The following is a 15512-nucleotide window of genomic DNA, read 5'->3' as shown; positions in this document are numbered from 1 at the left end:
AAAGACAGTTCCGGGAGCCCCTCCATGAGCTCTGATAATGAAAATTCCGATCGAGACATTATTTTAAGGAAAGCCAGGAAATCGGGGATTTACATTAAAGGGGTTATCCAGGAAATAACTTTTTTTTTTTATATATGAACTGGCTCCAGAAAGTTAAACAGATTTGTAAATGACTTCTATTAAAAAATCTTAATCCTTTCAGTACTTATGAGCTGCTGAAGTTGAGCGGTTTTTTTCTGTCTGATGACACGTGTCTCGGGAACCGCCCAGTTTAGAAGCAAATCCCCATAGCAAACCTCTTCTACTCTGCTCTCTGCTGACATCTCTGCTTGTCTCGGGAACTGCACACTGTTGCCAGACAGAAAACAGCAACTCAACTTCAGCAGTTGATAATTATTGAAAGGATTAAGATTTTTTAATAGATGTAATTTACACATCTGTTTAACTTTCTGGAGCCAGTTGATATAAAAAAAAAAAAAAAAAGTTTTTTTATGGAATACCCCTTTAAAACAGAGCGAAAATTGCATTATTTCCAGACTTTGCAAAACACACACAAATAGCCAGGGCAAGCTATAAACAAGCAAAGCAGAGACTCCGTATGGCTAACTTACCGTTTTCCTTACTTTTTCCATATCGCCTAAGAGTAATTTTTGAAGGGCGCACTATTTTTTTCGCAACAGCAAAGGATGCGATTGATTGGTTGGACTCTCAGTCTCTGGGACATAATATGAATCCTGTGGACTGGGGGGTTCGGGGTGGGGGGTGTGGGGGTTGGTTCTGTGGGGTCGGAAGGGGTCGGAGGTTGGGGTCAGTAGGACTAGTTGAGAGGTCTGGTGGAATTTACTGGATCTCTTTGGGGGGTTTGGGGAGGAGGGAGGTTTGCGCCAACCAGAGGGGCTTCCCCGCCCCCCCTAATGTAAATTTCTATTAAAATCTTTACTTGGAACATAAGAGGACTGGGAGAACGTCTTAAAAGAGTGGCGGTCTTTGACCAAATTCAGAAACCTCTTCAGAAACTCATATCAATAAAGATTCTATTTTAAGGGTCGAAAAAGCATGGGCGGGTCAAATATTTCTCTCTACCCATTCCTCTTACTCTTCCGACCCATTCCTCTTACTCTTCCGTTACGTCGGTTCTCATACATCACCTTTGACAGTCATAAATCATAAAGTTGATAGTATTGGTAGATATGTATTTTTGTATAGTAATTTTAGAACCCAAGAGATAATCCTTGCCTTCATATATATACCTCCACCATTTAAACTAGAGGTGCTTTTACATCTGGTTGAATTTAAAAAAAATTTGCTAATTACTTCTATTAAAAAATCTTAATCCTTCCAGTACTTATCAGCTGCTGTTATGATCCACAGGAAGTTCTTTTCTTTTTGAATTTCCTTTTTTGCCTCACCACAGTGCTCTCTGCTGACACCTCTGTCCATGTCAGGGACTGTCCAGAGCAGGAGAGGTTTTCTATGGGGATTTGCTCCTACTCTGGACAGTTCCTAAAATGGACAGAGATGTCAGCAGAGAGCACTGTGTTCTGGCAGAAAGGAAATTCAAAAAGAAAATATCTTCTTGTGGATCATAACAGCAGCTGATAAGTACTGGAAGGATTAAACATTTTTTAATAGAAGTAATTTACAAATCTGTTTAACTTTCTGGCACCAGTTGATTAAAACAAAATGATTTCTAGTGGAGTGCCCCTTTAAAGGTACCAGACTTTGCACCACAGGACTTGACCGGACAATGAGCAGAGATACTTGCACTATTTCATTGGTCACATGACTGATGGCTCCAACTCGGCCTCCTACATTCTAGATAGGACTCTTGGCAGAAGCACATGTCTCCTCGCTCTGCTCTTGTGGGCAGACCAGTCAGTCTAGTTAGAATGTGAACATCTCCTAGATATGTTCTTGCTAGGCATGCCTACACATAGTCCAAAGTGTTATTTTCTAGGTGGAATTCTGTATAAGTCGGAACCTGCTATAAATCCCTGTCCAGTTCCAGCTCATGCTGTGAGGATAAAGTATTTCAAGTCCTACCAGTTTGTCGACTCTGGTTCTATCCAATTAGGTTGTATTAATCCTGTTATACTCAACTTCATTACATGCCGCTCAGATTTTGTTGTGTATGCGGTAGGGGTGTGAATCGCCAAGAATTTGGCGATACGATTCGAATCGCGATACCAGTGTGGCGATTCGATATATCCTGATATATCGCGATACCGTCTAGGTGACGATACATCGCGATATATCTCGAGTCTGTCTAAAAAACAATGTCTTTTACACTTTGTTTAAAACTTTTTTTTTTATACACTTTATTAGACTTTTAGGAGGAATCATTAGATTCCTCCCACAGATGAATAGAGTTCTATTGAACTCCATTGATCTGCGATCCATTGATAGAGCCTAGTCCAGCCAGGATCTATCAATGACACGGAGAGCAGGGAAGCAGAGGTAAGCTCTCTGGGTACCTCCACAGTGGATCGCCCGCCCGCGATCGCGCTGAGGGGGGGCGATCCACCCCACTAGCCCACCAGGGAGCATTCACAGGTCCCTTTAGACAAACGGCGATCTAAAGGGTTAATAGCCAGCCGCGGCGATGGCTATTAGCGGCGACCCCCGGCTACTGAGAACGGGCAGGAGTCCGGAGCCCGCTCCATACATGCTGCAGAGCGCCGCATGCTGGATATTAACGGCGGAGATGTATCAGCGGCCCCCGGCTACTGAAATAAGCCGGGGGTCGCAGAGTACGGAGCGGGCACGAGTCGGAGCCCGCTCCGTACACCCAGAGCGCCGCCACGTCACATCCGGCCTGCCCGGCTCCACAAATGTGGAATTTGTATCTCCTGATGCCCGGGACATGCTGTTCCGGGGGTCAGGAGATACAAATTCCACATCCCTAAAAGGATCGATTCAAAAATATTTAGAATCGATTCAGTATTGCCAAATGAAAAATCGCGATAATCGTGCGAATCGATTTTTTCTTACATCCCTAGTATGCGGAGATCTGTCCATGCCATTTATTCTACATTGGCAAAACTATTCGCCCTTTGTTCCATAGGTTTCGTGAACATCTAGCCTCGATCAGGACAGGAAAAGTTTGCCCTCGCCTTATCTCTCATAGGACAGAAATACATAATGGTAACAGTAATGCACTCAGATTTATTGGTCTCCAGAGAATCATGTATACAGACGGAGGTCTGGATCGGCACACAAAACTTTTACAGGCAGAAACAAAATGGATCATACGGACCGGAGCAACGGGTGCTCTTGGTCTCAATGATCGGAATGACCTTTCTTCCTTTCTCTGACTAAGGGCAGTTTATATTTAATTTGTTTCAGTAACAGTAATGTTTGTTTTATGTATCACTACTGTGTTTCACTATATGCAATAATTTCTACTGTGTATTGTGTTTTATATGTTAATGAATGTATTTTCACTAAGCTATTGTGATTGGCTAAGGGGAGTTTATACACTGGGCTCCGTCTACTCCCAGCATGCCTTGACAAAGCGTGTTTGCACGCGAAACCAGCGCTCGTCGGCGTTGTGGTCCAGCTCCCACACTGACCTGCTATGCTGTAATAAAGAAGAACTTTTAATTGCAAACTTACCCAGTGCCGTGGCTTCATTTCTTCATTTGGTGTTTCAAGTCCTATCTTAGAGGAGAATAAGGCTGAACAAGGAACCCTCTGCATACACTCATCTGTTCAGTGACCTAAGATCGGAGTTAATGCTTGCGTGGCTTTTACATCATCCAATGTTTCCTGCGTATTTTCCTCTGGGTATCATTCCTCAACAAGAGTATGTGAGTAAAAAAGTACAAGTATTGTGCCACAATAAGCCAACCTGTGTAGGTACTCATCCATAGAGAACAACCGAATCGGCCTGTGTAGACTGCGTCCTGCATATTGTTCTGAACGCTGGGTGTGGGCTGCGGGGGTTGTGATGTCATGGCCATGCCCCTCGTGATGTCTTACCACACCCCCTCAATGCAAGTCTATGGGAGGGGGCGTGGCAGCCCTCACCCAGCGTTCGGAACAAAATGTTACTGTTACGCCTAGCGCTCCGGGTCCCCGCTCCTCCCCGGAGCGCTCACGGCGTCTCTTTCCCTGCAGCTCCCCGGTCAGTCCCGCTGACCGGGAGCGCTGCTCTCTCATGGCCGTTGGGGATGCGATTCGCACAGCGGGACGCACCCGCTCGCGAATCGCATCCCAGGTCACTTACCCGTTCCCGTCTCCTGCGGTCATGTGCTGGCGCGCGCGGCTCCGCTCTCTAGGGCGCGCGCGCGCCAGCTCCCTGAGACTTAAAGGGCCAGTGCACCAATGATTGGTGCCTGGCCCAATTAGCTTAATTGGTTCCCACCTGTTCCCTCCTTATATCTAGTCTCCTCCCTTGCACTCCCTTGCCGGATCTTGTTGCCCTAGAGCCTAGTGAAAGCGTTTTTGTGTGTTTATACCCTGTGTACCAGAACTTTGCTATCTCCCCTGACTACGAACCTTGCCGCCTGCCCCCGACCTTCTGCTACGTCCGACTTTGCTTCTGCCTACTCCCTTGTACCTCGCCTATCTTCAGTATCTTCAGCAGCCAGAGAGGTGAGCCGTTGCTAGTGGATACGACCTGGTCACTACCGCCGCAGCAAGACCATCCCGCTTTGCGGCGGGCTCTGGTGAAAACCAGTAGTGTCTTAGAACCGGTCCACTAGCACGGTCCTCGCTATCCCTCTCTGGCACAGAGGATCCACTACCTGCCAGCCGGCATCGTGACAGTAGATCCGGCCATGGATCCCGCTGAAGTTCCTCTGCCTGTTGTCGCCGACCTCCCCACACTGGTCGCCCAGCAAGCCCGACAGATTGCCCAACAAGATCACCAGCTGTCGTACTTGACCACCATGACTCAGCAACTCCAGTCGCAGCTACAGCAGATTCAGTCTCAGCTACAGCAGCAGCAACCATCTCCTCCGCCAGCTCCTGCACCTCTTCCGCAGCGAGTGGCCACTCCTAGCCTCCGCCTGTCTTTGCCGGACAAATTTAATGGGGACTCTAAGTTTTGCCGTGGCTTTCTTTCCCAATGTTCCCTGCATCTGGAGATGATGTCGGATCAGTTTCCTACTGAAAGGTCTAAGGTGGCTTTCGTAGTCAGCCTTCTGTCTGGAAAAGCCCTGTCATGGGCCACACCGCTCTGGGACCGTGATGACCCCGTCACTGCCTCTGTACACTCCTTCTTCTCGGAAATTCGAAGTGTCTTTGAGGAACCTGCCCGAGCCTCTTCTGCTGAGACTGCCCTGCTGAACCTGGTCCAGGGTAATTCCTCCGTTGGCGAGTACGCCATACAATTCCGTACTCTTGCTTCTGAACTTTCCTGGAATAATGAGGCTCTCTGCGCGACCTTTAAAAAAGGCCTATCCAGCAACATTAAAGATGTTCTGGCCGCACGAGAGACTCCTGCTAGCCTGCATGAACTCATTCATCTAGCCACTCGCATTGACATGCGTTTTTCTGAGAGGCATCAAGAGCTCCGCCAGGAAAAAGACTTAGATCTCTGGCCACCTCTCCCACAGTCTCCACTGCAATCTGCGCCTAGGCCTCCCGCCGAGGAGGCCATGCAAGTGGATCGGTCTCGCCTGACCCTGGAAGAGAGGAATCGCCGTAAGGAAGAGAATCTTTGTTTGTACTGTGCCAGTACTGAACATTTTCTGGTGGATTGCCCAATCCGTCCTCCACGTCTGGGAAACGCACGCTCACACTCAGCTCTCGTGGGTGTGGCGTCTCTTGATGCCAAGTCGGCTTCTCCACGTCTCACGGTACCTGTTCGGATTTCCACTTCAGCCAGCTCTCCCCTCTCAGCCGTGGCCTGTCTGGACTCTGGAGCTTCTGGAAATTTTATTCGGGAGTCCTTTGTGAATAAATTCCATATTCCGGTGACCCGTCTTGTCAAGCCACTCCGCATCTCCGCGGTCAACGGAGCCAGGTTGGACTGTACCATACGTTTCCGCACGGAGCCCCTTCTTATGAGCATCGGATCTCACCACGAGAGGATTGAACTTTTGGTCCTCCCCAATTGCACCTCGGAAATTCTCCTTGGACTTCCCTGGCTTCAACTTCATTCCCCAACCCTGGATTGGTCCACTGGGGAGATCAAGAGTTGGGGGTCCTCTTGTTCCAAGAACTGTCTAAAACCGGTTCCCAGTAACCCTTGCCGTAACTCTGTGGTTCCTCCTGTATCTGGTCCCCCTAAGGTCATTAAGGACTCTGCCTGCCACAGGAAATGCCCTTCCCCCCCTCCCAGTTCCATCAGGCAAGCTTCTGTGTCCCCTCATGGCCCTCCTCCTGGTGTCACACTGCCCCGTGCCAGGTCCCGCCCTCTGCCCTCTCTCCCCATTCCTACTCCTGCGGTTCTGCCTGCCGTTGAGGAATCCCTCCATCCTTTCCCGGTGTCCTCATCCCAGGGGAGGCAGTTACCCGATAAAGAGAAGGGGAGACCTAAGGGGGGGGGTACTGTTACGCCTAGCGCTCCGGGTCCCCGCTCCTCCCCGGAGCGCTCACGGCGTCTCTTTCCCTGCAGCTCCCCGGTCAGTCCCGCTGACCGGGAGCGCTGCTCTCTCATGGCCGTTGGGGATGCGATTCGCACAGCGGGACGCACCCGCTCGCGAATCGCATCCCAGGTCACTTACCCGTTCCCGTCTCCTGCGGTCATGTGCTGGCGCGCGCGGCTCCGCTCTCTAGGGCGCGCGCGCGCCAGCTCCCTGAGACTTAAAGGGCCAGTGCACCAATGATTGGTGCCTGGCCCAATTAGCTTAATTGGTTCCCACCTGTTCCCTCCTTATATCTAGTCTCCTCCCTTGCACTCCCTTGCCGGATCTTGTTGCCCTAGAGCCTAGTGAAAGCGTTTTTGTGTGTTTATACCCTGTGTACCAGAACTTTGCTATCTCCCCTGACTACGAACCTTGCCGCCTGCCCCCGACCTTCTGCTACGTCCGACTTTGCTTCTGCCTACTCCCTTGTACCTCGCCTATCTTCAGTATCTTCAGCAGCCAGAGAGGTGAGCCGTTGCTAGTGGATACGACCTGGTCACTACCGCCGCAGCAAGACCATCCCGCTTTGCGGCGGGCTCTGGTGAAAACCAGTAGTGTCTTAGAACCGGTCCACTAGCACGGTCCTCGCTATCCCTCTCTGGCACAGAGGATCCACTACCTGCCAGCCGGCATCGTGACAGTTACGATTGCTGGGGCAGTGGAGTACCCCTTTTTATGTTGTTTCACGGAATTCTAGTGTCCAGAAGTCTCATTCCTACCCATTGCACCACGTGAACAATTCCAAAGATAGTTGTGCTCACAGGTAACATCGGTACTTTAGCCAAGTAGGATGGTTTTCTTTTGAAATGAAATTGTAGAATGTAGAAAATATGAGCTTTTTCAGATTTTTTTAAAGGGGTACTCCCATGGAAAACTTTTTTTTTTTTTTTTTTTTAATAAACTGGTGCCAGAAAGTTAAACAGATTTGTAGATTACTTCTATTAAAAAATCTTAATCCTTCCAGTACTTTTCAGGGGCTATGTACTACAGAGGGAATGCTTTACTTTTTAGATTTCTCTGATGTTATGACCACAGTGCTCTCTGCTGACCTCTGCTGTCCATTTTAGGAACTGTCCAGAACAGGAGAAAATCCCCAATAGCAAACATATGCTGCTCTGGACAGTTCCTAAAATGGACAGCAGAGGTCAGCAGAGAGCACTGTGGTCGTGACATCAGAGAAATCTAAAAAGTAAAGCATTTCCTCTGTAGTATACAACCCCTAAAAAGTACTGGAAGGATTAATTTTTGTTAATAGAAGTAATTTACAAATCTGTTTAACTTTCTGGCACCAGTTGATTTAAAAAAAAAAGTTTTTCACGGGAGTACCCCTTTAATGTATGCTCTATATGTTGACATGAACGCCCGCGGAAGCTTGTGTATTGATGCACCAGTACTTGGCGTATCTTCATATCTTCTATCGTATCAATGACACATCCCGATTGTCTAGAGCGAAAGCTTCACTGTTTAACTATTAAGACGCCAAACAGGAGGACAAATAAGAAGAGATTAGATGATAACGTCTCCATTCACCTTTATATCTGAAGGTCACAATTTCTTTACACATTTTAATTAACTCTGGAAAGTTCTGTGTTTGTTGCAATTGTTATTCATGGGAATCATTATTTATCCATCACCTGTGCAGAGAGGTTGGTGTTATAATACAATGAGGGACACCATGTAGTAGAGCTCCTATATGGCCTGCAGAGGTTATGGGAGATTCCTATTCCAGATGCATACAATGGTGTACAACCTAATCAGATGGTTATCTGGAGGTGGAAAACACACTGCGAGATAAAGACCTGGTCCAGCCCAACAATGAATATTCTACTAAGCAAATTAAATTGATTCCTTCTTGTTCCAATTCATTCCATATTATCAGTAGAAAGTCTGTATTCTGCTGCTTAAGCTGGGGAAAATTAGGACTGACGGCTCTAAAAAAGGAAATTGTTGTTTACTAATAAAATCCTTTATATCCAGTAGGTACATGTAGGTCAATACAGTGACCCCCCGACCTACGATGGCCCCGACATACGATCGCATGTTGAAGGCAGCATCAACATACGATGCTTTTGTATGTCGGGGCCATCGCATAAACGGCTATCCGGCAGCGCAGACTGCTTCAGCTCCCGCCGGATAGCCGTTTACAGTGCCCCGTGTGGTCCGCTGACAATCACTTACCTGTCCTCGGGGCTCCGGCACGTCCTCTTCGGGATCCTCTGTATCGTCGGCGCTCTCCATCGACGTTATCACGTCGCTGCGCTTGCCGTCCAGTCCAATAGGAGCGGCGTGCGTAGCGGCGTGATGGCGGCGATGGAGAGCGAGGATGCCGGGGAAGAAGAGGCCTTGCCGGAGCGTCGGGGACACCCCGGGGACGCGGCGACAGCGATGGACGGCAACATAACGGGCAGCGGTGACGAGCGGTGATGGTCCGGAGCGGCGGGGACACGTGAGTACAACTTCCTCTACCAGTGGTCTATAACCTGCGGACCTCCAAATGTTGCAAAACTATAACACCCAGCATTCCCGGACAGCCAACGTAGTTCTGTAACATCTGTCCCTTCAGATTGTTTTCAATTTTCATGAAAATTTAGAAAATTGCTGCTATACTTTGAAGCCCTCTAATATTTTCAAAAAGTAAAAATAAGTCCATTTTATGATGCCAACATAAAGTAGACATATTATATTTGTGAATCAATATAAAATGTATTTGGAATGTCCATTTTCCTTACAAGCAGAGAGTTTCAAAGTAGTGTTGCTCGCGAACCTTCGCATTGCGAATTTTATTCGCGAATATCGCATATTCGCGAATGTTCGCGAATATAGCACTATATGTTCGTAATTACGAATATTCTTTTTTTTTTATTGTTTTTTTTTTTCACAGTGATCACCCCTCTCTGCTTCCAGCTTGTGTGGTGTAAAGAAGGCTCTAATACTACTGTGTGAGACTGGCGTGCGAATTTCCGCTTATGCTAATTTGTGTATATGCTAATTTTTGCATAAGCTACTTTTCGCATCCGTGAATTTTCGCTTATGCAAAAATAAAACGCAAATATTACGGATATGCAAATTTAGCGAATATATGATGAATATTCATCCATATATTCGCGAGATATCACGAATTTGAATATGGCCTATGCCGCTCAACACTATTTCAAAGTTAGAAAAATTCTAAATTTTCATGAAATTTGGGGATTTTTTACCAAGAAAGGATGCAAGTAACGATGAAAATTTACCACTAAAAAACAATCTCAGAATCAGAATAATCGGTAAAAGCATCTCAGAGTTGTTAATGTGTAAAGTGACGGTGGTCAGAATTGCAAAAAAGGGCTCAGTCCTTAAGGTGAAAATGAGCTGCATCCTTTAAGGGGTTAAGAAAAGCCCTGTGTATGTTCCCAAACATATTCATCCCCATTAGAAAACCTCTCTGCTCCCCCCTATAATTCCTCCTACAACCCTATTCAATCTACCTGCCCAAATCTTTGCTAATAATTTAAAGTCCGTATATAGGAGAGATATTGGATGGAAATCTTCAATATTTTCTTTCTTGCCCCCCTTATTGGGGATTAAAATGACCACTGCTTCCGACATTGAGGGAGATAAACATCCCCTACCTAAGGATTCATTGAATATCTCCAACAAGCAGGGCAACAATACTTTTTGAAAACTCCTATATATCTCAAATTTAAATCCGTCAGATCCAGGCGCAGAATTACCAGCGCAGGAGATAAGAGTCTCTTGAATGTCGCTCAGGCTAATCTCTTTATTTAGCTTTCCCCTGTCCTCATCTTTCAATTTTGGTAAAGTAAGTTTCAACAAAAATTTTTTATTTCTCTTTCAGTTTTATTATATAATTTTTGGTAGTATTCTACCGCCACCTGGGTTATATCTTCTAGCCCTCTCACCAACCTCCCTTCCTTATTCTTCAGGTTATTAATTTCACTGTTCTCTCTTTGATTTTTAATGATACCGGCCAGCCACCTTCTGTGAATTTCCTTTGCCCCAAAAAAACATTCTATGTTGGGCCTTTTCCAGATTAAATTCTTTATATTTCTTCTGAGCCTGCTCTAGTGTTTCCCAATCCCTCTCCTCTGGATTTTTTTGCATACTCCTCTTCTAAACACTTAAAGGGGTACTCCGGTGAAAAACTTTTTTTTTTTTTTTTTTTAAATCAACTAGTGCCAGAAAGTTAAACAGATTTGTAAATTACTTCTATAAAAAAAATCTTAATCCTTCCTGTACTTATTAGCTGCTGAATACTACAGTGGAAATTCTTTTCTTTTTGAAACACAGAGCTGTCTGCTGACATCGCGAGCACAGTGCTCTCTGCTGACATCTCTGTCCATTTTAGGAACAGTCCAGAACAGCATATGTTTGCTATGGGGATTTACTTTTACTTTGGCAGTTCCTAAAATGGACAGAGATGTCAGCAGAGAGCACTGTGCTCGTGATGTCAGCAGAAAGCTCTGTGTTTCAAACGGAAAAGAATTTCCCCCGTAGTATTCAGCAGCTAATAAGTACAGGAAGGATTAATATTTTTTTAATAGAAGTAATTTACAAATCTGTTTAACTTTCTGCCACCAGTTGATTTAAAAAAAAAAAGTTTTTCACCGGAGTACCCCTTTAATCTGTTTCACCAAGCTCTCTTCCCTAGATTTTACCTGTTTCCTAAAATGGGAGATATTTTTAAACAGTATACCTCTCAAATACGCATTCAAAGCATCCCATACCATAAATTGATCTGTAGTGTCTTTATTAGCCCCCCAGAACCATTTAATCTTCTCTTCTATTCCACTTGTTACCTCTTTTACTTCCAACCAGTGTGTGTTGATGTTCATACTTTTATTTTAGAAGGTACCGTATTTTTCGTCGTATAGGACGCACTTTTTCTTCCCCAAAACTGGCGGTAAAAGTTGGTGCGTCTTATACGGCAAAAATACATTAAAACCTGTCCTATCGCGGCGGTCCCTGCGGCCATCAACGGCCGGGACCCGCGGCTAATACAGGACCTCACCGATCGCGGTGATGCCCTGTATTAACCCTTCAGACGTGGCGATCAAAGCTGACCGCCGCATCTGAAGCGAAAGTGACACTAACCCGGCTGCTCAGTCGGGCTGTTCGTGACCACCAAGGTGAAATCGTGGCGTCCCGAACAGCTTACAGGACACAGGGAGGGACCTTACCTGCCTCCTCGGTTTCTGCTCCGTGCCGGGATCCCCTGCATAGCTGGCGCTCTCCTTCGTCATCTCTTTCGTAGCGACATGATGGCGGCAACGGAAAGCGAGGATACCCAGCAGCAGAGACGTTTTGCAGCGACCGGGACACCCTGGGGACGCGGCAACAGCGATGGAGGGCAACATCCAGGGCAGCGGAGACTGGTCCGAAGCGGCGGGGACACGTGAGTATAACCTCCAATACCAGTGGTCTTCAACCTGCAAACCTCCAGATGTTGCAAAACTACAACTCCCAGCATGCCCGGACAGCCAACGGCTGTCCGGGCATGCTGGGAGTTGTAGTTTTGCAATAGCTGGAGGCACCCTGGTTGGGAAACACTGACATAGACAGTGATTTACAGCTCCCAGCAGATCTTTCTTACTTTTATATGGAAGGATTTGCTTTATCTATATTAGTTATCTACTTATTTTTCTTTAATCATCACTTTTTCCTATTTTTGGATGACATTTTGGGGCTTCAGAACCAATTATCAGATTTCCATAGAGTTCTGGTCTCAACATACAATGGTTTCAACATACAATGGTCGTCCTGGAACCAATTAATATTGTCCGGGCTTGCTGGGAGTTGTAGTTTTGTAACATCTGGAGATCCGCAGGTTGAAGGTTCAGAATCTTTTTTTCTAGATTTTCACCCTTTAAAATTGGGTGCGTCTTATATGCTGGAGCGTCTTATATGGCGAAAAATACGGTATGTTGGTAATGCTAAGCTACATACAATCATGACATGGTCAGATATACATTTAGGTTCATAACTCATTTTTCGGGTTGCTCTAACCCCACTATCATTGGCCAGTATCATTTTTTTTGATTCACATGAGTTTTGTGACTCATTTTGTAACATGAAAATACATCTTTTATCCGGTAAAAATTTCTCCACACATCCCTCCAACCTAATTCTTCACATAGGTCTGCTAGTCTTGTTCTACCGCCCCTACGATCTCTTTTGTTGTCCATTACAGAGTCAAAATCCCCCATAATGTACAAATCCTTATAATACTTCCCATTCAAAAACTCCATTAATATTTTCAATACCTCTGGTGAATATGGTGGGGGAATATATACAAATGGGAGCACCACATATACCCTATTCCATTCTACGAATCTCCCCTCTTTATCACATTGTATCATCTTCACATTAATGTTGAGTTTCCCATATATTAGAACAGAAACCCCTGCTGAATAGTTAGACCCAAAAGCGTGAAACTCCTGATCGGCCCAGTTCTTTTTAACTAAATGTACAGTTTCCAGGGTAAGGCTGCATTCACAGCCCGTTTACACTACGGGTGTCAGATCCGGCTGGGGGAGGGGCAAACCGGGCTCTCCCGTACCCCAGCCGGACCAGCGCTGAACTCCATTCACTTTAATGAGACGACCGGAGTCAAACAGTGACTCCGGTCGGCTCATTTTTGACCCGTATCCAGTTTTGTGACCGGACCTAAAACCGTAGTATTCATTAAAGTGAATGGATTTCATCTCTGGATCCGGCACCCATAGTGTAAAAACGAGATGTGAATGCAGACTAAGGTGGGTTTCGAGTAAACATATGATTGCTGGCAGGTAGTTCTTGACTCTATCCATAATCCTTTCTTTAATACCCCTAATATTCCAAACTAAACCCTACCATCCTGCCTATCCCGGGCCCCTGTCATTCCAATATTGCCTCTCCTCCTTTCCTCCTACATTTGTGCCAGGCTGACTTCCCACCCCTTTCCCTTCCCCTTCCCTCCCCCCAATAGTCCGCTTCCACTAACAGACCTCTCCCCTTTCCACCTAACTCCCTTGCTCCCTCTCTCCCTCCACTATTCTTCTCCATATTTTTAAAATCATAGACCTTGCACTTCCATCCACTTTCCAGTCTGGAAAATTAATGCTTTCCCATTAAACACAACCCTTAAAGGTGCCGGGAATAATAGTGAGAAGGGAATGTTGTGGTTGTGCAATTTTTTCTTAATGTCTCTGTACTCCATCCTTTTTCTTTGTGTCTCTCTTGGAAAGTCTGGGTATATATAGATGTTTGCACTCCCCAGCTCAATCTTCCCTTTTTCCCTTGTTACTTTCAAGAGGGTTTCTCGATCTCTGGCACACATACATTTTAGTAGTAAAGTCCTTGGTGGAGCTCCTGGTATTGGTTTTGTAAACGGGACCCTGTGCGCTCTCTCTATAGCAAACAAGGATAAGAAAGACTGTTCTCCAAACGTGTCAATTATCCATTGAGTACAGAATGCTATTGGGTCTGTCCCTTCCTTTCCCTCCGGTAAGCCAATAATTCTTACATCTCTCTTCTAGATCTACTTTTCCTTTCAAATATTTATTCTCTTTAGTTAGTTCTTCCTGTGCCTTTTCCATGCCACCAATTTTGCCATCTAGTTGTGGGATCAATTCCTCTATTTTCTCCACTCTTTCTTTAACCTTTGTCATATCCTCCCGGATCAACCCCACATCCGAACTGAGACTGCCAACTTGTACTGTCAGTTCTTCCAATGATTTGTTGCTTTTTTTCACTCCATTCAAAATAGAACTCAGCATTTGAGGACTGATCTCTCCGCTCTCTCCCTCCTCCGTGACCCCTTCCTCTTGTAGGACCGTATATCTGGATCCATTTACACTCCCACCATATCTTTGGGTCCTTGTTTTGACAACGTCTTTAGGAGATGTTAAAAACGTATCCATTTTTCCTGTATTTGCAACGTCTCCCACGGCATTACCGCCAGATCTCCTTGGTTGTAATTTTGGGGCCATTATCTTATCTGAGACCTTTTTACCACACTTGATGGGTTATATTTCTTTCTTTATTACTCAGAGTGAACCTGGAAAAAATACCTGGAAAAACAAGGACCATAACAGTCTTACCAGTCCACAGAGCCCCGTACTCTTCCTGTTTTTTTAGCACCAGCATTACATGAATTACCAACAAGATTCCACTTACAGTTCTGAAGATCTACTTCTTGCTCATTTATGTTGTACAGCTTGCATCTTAATTCCCATTCCTTGGCTTGTTTCCCGGCCCGGGTCTCTCAGTTCCTGTGGGGTTCAGAGTGCCTCCTCCGCTCCATGCCTCCCGCTCGGTGTCTTCCGGTTCTCAACGCAGCACTCTGTATACTACAGAGGAAGTATTTATTTTTGAATTTCTTTTCCGTCTGACCACAGTGCTCTCTGCTGACACCTCTGGCCATATCAGGAACTGTCCATGAGCAGGACAGGCTTGCTATGGGGATTTACTCCTGCTCTGGACAGTTCCTGACATGGACAGAGATGTCAGCAGAGAGCACGTTACCCCTTAAATTCTTCAATTGAAGGTTATGGAACATCTACTTGATAGCACCCCTGCTTGCTGTAAGTGAAGGGGAACATTCTTGGAAATTCATGACTTAAAGGGGTACTCCAGCGCTAAGACATTGTATCCCCTATCCAAAGGATAGGGGATAAGATGCCTGATCGCGGGAATCCCGCCGCTGGGGACCCCCGTGATCTTGCACGCAGCACCCCATTAGAATCAGTCCCCGGAGCGCGTTCGCTCCGAGTCTGATGACTGGCGATCACGGGGACGGAGCATTGTGAAGTTACGGGCGGAGCGTGAGGTCACACGGGGCGGGTCGTGACGTCACAATGCTTGGATTTGATACCATGTTCACCAATCACTTGCCGCAGCGTAGACCATTGTCAGCTTGTAATTGGCTGAGTAGGTATTTCCACCTATTTCTTGTGT

At 46.0% G+C, this 15512-nt stretch overlaps 1 protein-coding gene across 1 annotated transcript in view; it reads right to left on the bottom strand.

The window, feature by feature from the left end:
* The window catches only part of BCL2L12 (BCL2 like 12), a 60930-nt gene extending 46080 nt beyond the window's left edge, over positions 1-14850 (bottom strand). Inside the window, exon 1 of the mRNA XM_056543970.1 lies at positions 14733-14850. The gene's annotated coding sequence lies outside the window, so the exon portion shown is untranslated. The remainder of the gene's footprint in view (positions 1-14732) is intronic.
* Between the last annotated feature and the right edge of the window lie 662 nt (positions 14851-15512).

The sequence above is a fragment of the Hyla sarda genome, chromosome 10 (assembly GCF_029499605.1).
Source record: "Hyla sarda isolate aHylSar1 chromosome 10, aHylSar1.hap1, whole genome shotgun sequence".
Taxonomy (NCBI): domain Eukaryota; kingdom Metazoa; phylum Chordata; class Amphibia; order Anura; family Hylidae; genus Hyla; species Hyla sarda.
Note: the sequence above shows the minus strand (reverse complement) of the source record. Positions and strands in the feature narration are given on the sequence as shown.